Below are 10,581 nucleotides of genomic sequence, written 5' to 3' on the forward strand. Positions count from 1 at the left end.
CGATGGGACATTTCGAGTACCAGGTGATGCCGTTTGGACTGACCAACGCTCCTGCTGTGTTCCAAAGTATGGTGAATGACGTTCTGAGAGATATGATTGGTATTTTTGTGTTTGTTTACCTGGATGATATCCTCATCTTCTCGAAGGAGCTTTCTAGCCACGTTCAGCATGTCAAGCAGGTCCAGCAGCGGTTATTGGAGAACCGTCTGTTTGTGAAGGCTGAGAAGTGCGATTTTCACACCCACACGACGTCCTTCCTCGGGTACATCATCTCCAGGGGAGAGATCAAGATGGACCAAGAGAAGGTTCGGGCGGTTCGGGATTGGGTCCAGCCCGGTACGAGATTGCATCTCCAGAGATTCCTGGGGTTTGCGAATTTTTATCGGAGGTTTATCCGTGATTACAGCCGGGTGGCCGCCCCTTTAACTGCTCTGACGTCTTGCACCAGAAAGTTCTGTTGGTCTCCTGAGGCAGACCGAGCATTTCTAGATTTGAAGAGCCGATTCACCAACGCCTCGATTCTCACTCAACCTGACACTTCCCGTCAGTTCGTTGTGGAGGTGGATGCGTCTGATGTGGGGGTGGGCGCCATCCTGTCCCAGCGTAGCTCCACTGACTGTAAACTCCATCCCTGCGCCTTCTACTCTTGTCGTCTTTCTCCAGCTGAAAGAAACTACGATGTGGGTAACCGGGAGCTTCTCGCTGTGAAGCTTGCCTTGGAGGAGTGGCGTCACTGGTTGGAGGGAGCGGAGCAACCGTTTGTGGTCTGGACTGACCACAATAATCTGGCTTACGTGCAATCGGCTAAACGTCTCAACTCCCGTCAGGCCAGGTGGGCTTTGTTTTTTGGACGCTTCAATTTTTCCCTGACGTTCCGACCTGGGTCGAAGAACGGGAAGGCGGACGCTCTGTCCCGGATGTTCTCCAAGACGGAGGAGAGTGGGGCCAAGACTGAGACGATTCTTCCCCAGAACGTTGTCGTGGGAGCCGTTACATGGAGGCTTGAGGAGGAGGTGATGGCGGCTCTTCGGACACAGCCCGGGCCCGATAACGGTCCACCCGGTTGGTTGTTCGTGCCTGAGTCGGTTCGTTCAGCTGTCCTTCAGTGGTCCCACGCCAGCAAGATGGCTTGTACCCCTGGTGTTGGTCGGACTATGGCGTTACTGCACAGACGATTTTGGTGGCCTGCCATGGGAGAAGATACCCGGAGGTTTGTTGCCGCTTGTCCTGTTTGTGCGCAGAATAAGAGTACCAATCGGGCCAGCTCTGGGCTTCTTCACCCCCTACCTATTCCTCGGCGACCTTGGTCGCATCTGGCCCTGGATTTTGTCACGGGGTTGCCCTCTTCTGTTGGTAACACGGTTATTCTGACCATTGTGGATAGATTCAGCAAGTTTGCCCACTTTGTTCCCCTCTCCAAGCTGCCTTCTGCCACTGAGACATCCGAGATCCTGGTTAGGGAGGTGTTCATGGTCCACGGGTTGCCCTGTGACATTGTTTCTGACCGTGGTCCTCAGTTTACCTCTGCTGTCTGGAAATCCTTCTGTTTGGCCATTGGAGCTACAGTCAGTCTCACTTCTGGATTTCACCCACAATCTAATGGTCAGGCGGAGAGAGCCAACCAGAAGATGGAGTCCACGCTGCGTTGTCTTGTCTCCTCTGATCCCACCTCTTGGTCATCTCAATTACCCTGGGTCGAGTATGCCCATAATACCCTTCCTTCATCTGCCACTGGGATGTCCCCCTTCCAATGCCTGTACGGTTACCAACCTCCCTTGTTTCCTTCTCAGGAGAGGGATCTTTCGGTCCCTTCTGTCCAGGCCCACATTCGTCGTTGCCACCGGACCTGGCATCGGGCCAGGAAGGTCCTCCTTAGAGTTTCTGACCGGTATCAGATCCAGGCGAATCGTCGCCGTATTCCTGCTCCCGCTTATACTATCGGAGATAAGGTGTGGTTGGCTACACGGGATCTTCCTCTACGGACTGAGTCGAGGAAACTGTCACCAAAGTTCATTGGTCCGTTCGTGGTGGAGAGAATCATTAACCCTGCTGTGGTCCGACTCAAATTGCCGGCAACGCTTCGAGTACACCCTACCTTTCATGTCTCCTGCCTCAAGCCGGTTCACCTCAGTCCTCTGTTGCCCCCTCCTCCTCGTCCTCCTCCTCCTCGGATGATCGGAGGTGGTCCTGTCTACACGGTGTGCCGCATCATGGACTCCAGACGGCGGGGTTGAGGGTTCCAATATCTCGTGGATTGGGAAGGATATGGTCCAGAGGAGAGGATTTGGATTCCTCGGCGTCAGATCCTTGATGACGACCTGCTTCGTGACTTCTACCGCCTGCACCCTGGCGCTCCAGGTAGTCCGCCCGGTGGCGTTCGTCGGAGGGGGGGTACTGTCACGAATCCCGCTTCCTGAGTCTGTTTGCCTGTGTTTCTGTCCTGGAGTGTGTTTCCGGTGTCCTGGAACGCACCCTGTCTGGTTGCCGGGCGAATTAGCTTGTTGGGAGATCGATGTTCACCCACACCTGTATCCCATCAGTAATCTGCACACCTGTCCTGATCATCACCTCTCCCCTTCAAAAGCTCTGACCTGACATCCATTCCCTGCCGGATCGTTAGCCATGAACAGTATGTTGTGCCAGAGTATCAGCCTCAAGTTGGATAGAATTTGTTTTGTTTGTTACGTATTGCTTGCCTTGAACTTACCTCTGTTTGTTCTGTCTTCAGTTACTCACCCGGATCATTTACCCCATTCTCGCCTGGTCGTCAGAGGATTCCGCTTCCCCATTGGATCCACCTATTTACTCCCATCAACTCACCACCACTACCCGCTACACCACCTGGATATATCTACCCATTCACTTGTAAATAAATACTCACCTTCTTCCTACTCTCCTTGTCCTGGTCTGCTTCTGGGTTCGATTTTGAAGAATTGTGACAAATAATTGTTTATTGAATGTTATGATGGACACAGCTTTGTAGAACCAAAACACACACAGCCTCTGCTTAACAAACTCTAACTCGAGAACAAATTGTTTGGGGGTCTGCCTGGGTGCTGCAATTCAAACGATATCATGCTTATCACCCCTCACAGCAGTCAAGCAATGCATTCCGCCAAGAGACGTTCACAATCTAATCCGGTTACAATTAGACATTGTTTCAAATGTATCAATACATAATTTTGCAATCAACAAATGTACATACTCATTGATTAATAATATGTACATTACTTATATAGTTTAAGAAGATTTATTCATGAAAGTAATTATACATTGTTACCTAATTGTTTTACATGGGCTCTCTACAGCCTTATCAACAATGTAGGACAAGGCCGTGCAACACATAGGTAGTTACAAACAGTACAGGAATGAAATCATCAACATTTAATCATCTTTACTAATGCTGCAGACATGTGCTTTCAAGCAGTATCCAAATTCATCAGATGTAGTGATCACAATATAATAGCCATATCTAGGAAAACCAAAGTTCCAAAGGATGGACCTAATAAGTTTTGTTGTGATTCTTATGTTGATGATGTAAAGAATATGTGCTGGTCTGTGGTGTGTAATGAGGAGCAACCAGACCTTGCACTTGACACAATTATGAAATTGCTTATTCCAGTTACTAATAAGACACACCATTAAGGAAATGACTGTAAAAACTGTTAAATCCCCTTGGATTGATGAGTAATTGAAAAATTGAGAGGGATAAGGCAAAAGGTACAGCAAATAAGTCTGGCAGCACAACGTACTGCATATTGAGAAATCATGTGACTGAACTGAATAAAAAGAAGAAACTGTGCTGTGAATCACAGATAAATGATATAAAGAACAAAAGTAAAAAGCTTTGGAGCACCTTAAATGAAACTTTGGGTAAAAAGGCTACTCAGCTCCATTCATGGCTCATTCACCACAAAACCCACTGATGTTGCAAACTTAGGCATGCCATGACAACAACAAACACTGACACTACACATCCAAGTATATCTGACCAAATTATGAATTCCGTAAAGTGAGTCTGGAAGAAGTGAAAAAATGTATGTTGTCCAGACAACAATGACAAGCCACTGGGGTCTGACAACTTCAATGGAAAATTACTAAGGATAATAGCGAATTATATTACCACTCCTATTTGCCATATTTTCAGTCAAAGTCTACTAGTATGTGTGTGCCCTCAGACCTGGAGGGAAGCAAAAGTAATTCCGCTACCCAAGAATAGTAAAGCTCCCTTTTTTTAAGTGTTTGACCAGATACAATGCTATTTCACAGTAAACAATTGACAACATAATTTCAGAATGATTGTAGGGAAGGACACTCAACAAGCACAGCACTTACACAAATGACTGATGATTGGCTGAGAGAAATTGATGATAAAAAGATTGTGGGGGCTGTTTTGTTAGACTTCAGTGCGGCTTTTGACATTATCGATCATAGTCTGCTGCTGGAAAAAAATTGTGTTATGGCTTTACACCCTCTGCTATATTGTGGATAAAGAGTTACCCGTCTTACAGAACACAAAAAGTGTTTTTTAATGGAAGCCTCTCCAACTTAATCCAGGTAGAATTCCCAGGGCAGCTGTCTAGGCCCCTTACTTTTAAAAATTGTTTTTAAAGCCAGTGTGTCATGTATGCGGATGACTCACTTCTATACACGTCAGCTACTATAGTGACTGAAATGATTGCAACATTTAACAAAGAGCTGCAGTTCGTTTTAGAATGGGTGGCAAGGAATATGTTAGTCCTAAATATTTCAAAAACTATTTGGGAGAAATCATTCACTAAACGCTAAACCTCAACTAAATCTTGTGGTGAATAATGTGGAAATTGAGCAAGTTGATGTGACTAAACTGCTTGGCGTAACACTGGAGTGTCATGGTCATGGTCAAAACATATTGATACAACAGTAGCTAAGATGGGGACAAGTCTGTCCATAATAAAGCGCTGCTCTGCCTATTTAACAACACTTTCAACAAGGCAGATCCTACAGGGCATAGTTTAGTCACACCTGGACTACTGGTCAGTCGTGTGGTAAGGTGTCACAAAGAGGGACTTAGGAAAATTACAATTGGCTTAGAACAGGGCAGCAGAGTTAACATTAATGATATGCATGTCTGTCTTTGTTTGTTGGTTTGGCAATGCCACTGTCAGCCAGAATATGCTGAGAAGGATTATCACCACACCAAGCAGGGTACTTGGAGTCAAACAGACAGGCCTGGATGAGATCTTTAAGGTCAGGACCCTCCGCAAGGCTCACAAAATAATTTTAGACCCAAGCCACCCCCTGTACCCGGACTTTAAACTTACTCCCCTCTTGGCGCGGGTACACAGGGCACCCCTCAGCAGGAACAACAGAACTAGACAATCATTTGTTCCAGATGTGATATCCCTCCTAAATAGCTCGGGCTAATGTTCCTATCGATTCAGTAAGGCCAGTAGGCTTTAAAAAAAAATGTTTTATTGGTATGTAACTGTTCTGAAAGTTGTATTGTCAATTGTGTTATGTATTTAAAACACCACTGTGTACATGACACTGCAACAAAATTTCCCCACGGGGACAATAAAGTCAGTAAGTAAGTCTCTCATGGCTCAAAGTGGAGAAGAGATTGACTTCATCACTACTTCTAGTTTAAGTGTTGACAAGTGGAGTGCACCGAGCTGTCTGTTCAAAATACTAGCACACACCTCGGACACCCATGCGTATTCCACAAGACATGCCACTAGAGGTCTCTTCACAATCCCCAAGTCCAGAACAGACTATGACTATTACTACATGGCATTCTATTTCACATCAGGTAACTGATGCCAGCAGTAAAATCAGATAAAAAAACCCAGATAAAAAACATCTTATGGAACAGCGGGGACTGTGAAGACACACACAAACACAGGTACACGCTAGCACACGCACTCTACACACACGTACATTGTAATATTGTTTTATGGTGGTTTGTATTGGAGATACAGTATGGAAGACATATTTCAAATACACTCCCATGCATTTAACTCAGGTATCTGAAAATATTTGAAATACATTTTTGAAAATACTGTAGAATACTTTCCAAGTGTATTTCCAAATACCTTAAAATATTCAATTACTTGTCTTTCAAAGAAAATATATCTGAATACTTGATTTGAATGTATGTGAAAGTAATTGAGATATTTGAAATAGTATTTGTCTGATTGAATGATATAAATAGTATGCTTTTTGGTGTACTAATGTTTTCACTTGTGCGAAGACAAATCTGAAAGATTAGGAACGTAAGGTAACGTGTAATGATGAAAGTGTTAAGATAAAAGTGAGATGGCTGGAAAGGCGGGGAGAAGAACTGTGTGATTAACCAGACTATAAACTGAAGTGGGCTCAGTTCCATTTGTTTAAAAGTTAGCCAAGGATATGAACTGATATTCAAAGTATGAGAAAATGTTTATATCGGCTATCAAATCATTTAATGAATGTATGGGAATTGGATGACAAAACTCATTTGTTTTCTTTCTCTGTATCACCTCCGCGACAGTATTTTTTAAACAGGTTTAATTAACACTCTAACCTGGATAATACCTCATGTGATCAGACTAGCTAATCTGATCACTCCAAATGCTGTCTATGCGTGCACACGCTAAAGTGCTGACTCGGAGGGCAATGGGGTAAAGGATCAGGCAGGGAACTAGGCAGTGTGAGCTGTTATTGCAGTCATATGCACGTGGTGTATGTACAACTATTTTTGATGTCAGCATGACAATCATATATATATATTTTACATATAAAAATTCAAAAGCCTAGTTGTACTACCATTATTATTATTGTTATTGTTATTATTATACTATACATTAGCTGACATGTTATCCAGGTGACTGAAAATATAGTGGTTTGTCTATAAGATTTTCTAACCACCACCTGAATTTAAGCAAGAACATATAATTTTGTTACAACCTATTTTAAATGGCAAAATGTAAGAGCCAAATATGCACCCCTTTGTTGGTGACATCTACCATGGTCTTCATAATGTTACTACATTTCATGTAATATTTTGAAGAACCAGTACTCAAGATGACAACCCATTCACGTCATGAACCTTGCACAGATTTGTATTGTATTTTAATCCAGATTGGTAGACACAGCTGATCCATATTAGCAACCTATCTTTCTGCAATTGTGTTTGCCGGTTACCATGGTGACTAATGTCAAGTAGTAAGAAACAGAGGAGCACACCAGCACAATAGAGCATTCCTGACCATAGTGGAATGTGTGATACCGAGGATAATTTATTTTATCCAAGTGCAGTTTTAATCCTCTGGTCTCTATTCTGACAGCCGTCATTATGATGTGAACTAATTAGAGGGTCAGAGCAAGAAAATCAGAAAGCCTATATGGTGTTTTGGACACGTCAAGCCAAGAGCTTCCAGGGCTTCACAGTGATTGATAACCCCAACTATGATCTATTTCTATGACTCGATCATAAACTTCTTCTTTACATCCTTGTCAGATCACTGATCTGTTCAAGGAGGTATGGGCAGGCTTTGATACAATTTTAAACAGGTGGTGATCTCAGGAATCCAACCTTTAAAGGTTGCTTATGGATGAGGCGCTAGTAGGTAGGCCTACCTCTTTGCTTATTTTAAACAGTATTCGAGTATTCGTAGTAGTCAACAAACCTTGCATTCATAATGCCGCAGTCTCATTTATAATTTCAATATGTCATAAAGTATCCAATTGGACACTAGTGCTGTAGAAAAAAGAATAGTCTTATGTGAAAACCTCTGAGGAATAGCACTGGCTAAAATGCCAACTTGCCATTATGTAGCAACCACCAAATGGTTCTTTGTTTGTTTGCTGAGGGCGGAAAAATCGAGCTGGTGACCTGAGAGGTGACTCAATGTTGTTAAGGAACGCTACGGTTCAACACTACTCCTTTGTATGTTGACAACCATTCAAAGTCCATTGCATAGTGGACTAAAGGTGATTCTCGATATTCGTTGCTAAATGCTATACAATTCTGCAATGGAATCATAACCTTTACCCTAGCCATTCTAGTGGCAAAAACAAGCTGCAACAACACCATGTGCAACAAGAGATGACTGTGAGTGAAGGTACCATATGTGACCTGTTTCAGGAAACTAGGCTTATGTCGCAGGTGACTACTTCACAGGAAAGCCGTTTGAACATAAACTTTTTTTAAATCAAAATGCGTTTTTTGGCAGAAATGCATTCTCGAACATGTGAACTTTCATGTGCCTTAATAACAAACTTGTATGCCAAATGTAAATATGAATACAATTGTTGAATTACGAGCCTCATTGGTTTAGCCACAGAAAAAGACAGCAACTTTCCCGCTAGCCATGATTGGCTAAGATAATGAGTGGGCTAGACATGCCGAAAGATGAGTTTGGATTGGTCTGCCATATGCTGTAGCACACTTCTGTCCATTTGTTTCAGAGGACGGATGGCTCTCGACCTTCGCCTCTCCCGAGTCCGTACGGGAGTTGCAGCGATGGGACAAGACTGTAACTACTGTTGGATACCACAAAATTGTGGAGAAAAAGGGGTAAATTTTTTAAAATATTTAATAATAATAATTGTTTCCAGTGGCACAGTTACATTCACCAACGCTCTGGACAACATGAAAACAGCCTAACCAGCTCTGCTAGGGTGAGTAAAATGGTCAGAGTTTGGGTGGGGGCTAAAGTTTGTGTGAACGATGCTGAATGGGTGTAGACAAAGAAGAGTCTAGTAGGTACCAAAACATTCAAAGGCCATTTTCTCAAAAGTGAAGTTACAAGTTTATCAACTTTCAAAGCAGAATTACTTTCTCAGTGTTCCTCAAATGCAGTGTATGATATACCATTTTGTAGCTTTGTGCTTCTGCTTTTATCCAATGTAAAAAACAGAATCTCCAATTTTTCTACATAGGACAGAATCAAGGCGTTCTTATGTTGATATCCTCAATCACGTTACACGTGAACAAACTTAACAGTAATAAGTGAGTTTTTCTTTACCATAAGTTTACAACCAGAGGGTATCAGTTCTTCCTGCTACAATGGAAGGAAGTACGCCACAAAACAAAGAAGAATGAAACACTGCTCAGGCAAGGCGAAAAACAGAAGAGGGGAAATGTTGGAGTGTGTGGTCGAAGAAGCGAACAAATAGCCTGGACTTGGAGAGGAAAATAACTTATTTTTTTACCTTTATTTAACTAGGCAAGTCAGTTAAGAACAAATTCTTATTTTCAATGACGGCCGAGGAACAGTGGGTTAACTGCCTGTTCAGGGACAGAAAGACAGATTTGTACCTTGTTAGCTCGGGGATTTGAACTTGCAACCTTTCGGTTACTAGTCCAATGCTCTAACCACTAGGCTACCCTGCCACCCCTTTGGTGGTTGGGGGACTTCTGAACAGGCAATGGAGGAGTCAACCCCTCCATCTGCAGCTATGGATAAACAGGACCCTCGTACGTCCATCACCTTACCGGACATTTCGCCAACTTGTTTTGCAGACTGGAAAAAGGCCCAATAAAAACAATGACAAAGTAACCTGTTAGTTGGCCACCTGACAAGTAGTGCCGTAGGTCAGGTTTTTATTTTGGTAGTTCTCGGCCTTGTTTTCACCCCTCACTGCTCCAAAACAGGTCAAATCGAATTGTGTTTTCAGTAGTGCTTTTCAAGGGAACCACAACACAATGGGGAAGTTTATCTCTGTCCGTCAACAATGTTGTCCAGTGCATACAAAAATGTCGGCCTGAGCGGGAAGGCCTGTCAGCTTGGAATGTTAATGGCTTTTTTTGGGGTCGGAGAGCAAGTCGTGCTCCCATTAACTACACTTTTTTGTTTTATTTATTTTTATTTCACCTTTATTTAACCAGGTAGGCTAGTTGGGAACAAGTTCTCATTTGCAACTGCGACCTGGCCAAGATAAAGCATAGCAGTGTGAACAGACAACAACACAGAGTTACACATGGAGTGAACAATTAACAAGTCAATAACACAGTAGAAAAAAAGAGTCTATATACATTGTGTGCAAAAGGCATGAGGAGGTAGGCGAATAATTACAATTTTGCAGATTAACACTGGAGTGATAAATGATCAGATGGTCATGTACAGGTAGAGATATTGGTGTGCAAAAGAGCAGAAAAGTAAATAAATATAAACAGTATGGGGATGAGGTAGGTAAAATTGGGTGGGCTATTTACCGATAGACTATGTACAGCTGCAGCGATCGGTTAGCTGCTCAGATAGCAGATGTTTGAATTTGGTGAGGGAGATAAAAGTCTCCAACTTCAGCGATTTTTGCAATTCATTCCAGTCACAGGCAGCAGAGAACTGGAATGAAAGGCGGCCAAATGAGGTGTTGGCTTTAGGGATGATCAGTGAGATACACCTGCTGGAGTGCGTGCTACGGGTGGGTGTTGCCATCGTGACCAGTGATCTGCGATAAGGCGGAGCTTTGCCTAGCATGGACTTGTAGATGACCTGGAGCCAGTGGGTCTGGTGACGAATATGTAGCGAGGGCCAGCCGACTAGAGCATACAGGTCGCAGTGGTGGGTGGTATAAGGTGCTTTAGTAACAAAACGGATGGCTCTGTGATAAACT

The sequence above is a fragment of the Oncorhynchus mykiss genome, chromosome 19 (assembly GCF_057628025.1).
Source record: "Oncorhynchus mykiss isolate SJ-2025 chromosome 19, ASM5762802v1, whole genome shotgun sequence".
NCBI classification, from domain to species: Eukaryota; Metazoa; Chordata; class Actinopteri; order Salmoniformes; family Salmonidae; genus Oncorhynchus; species Oncorhynchus mykiss.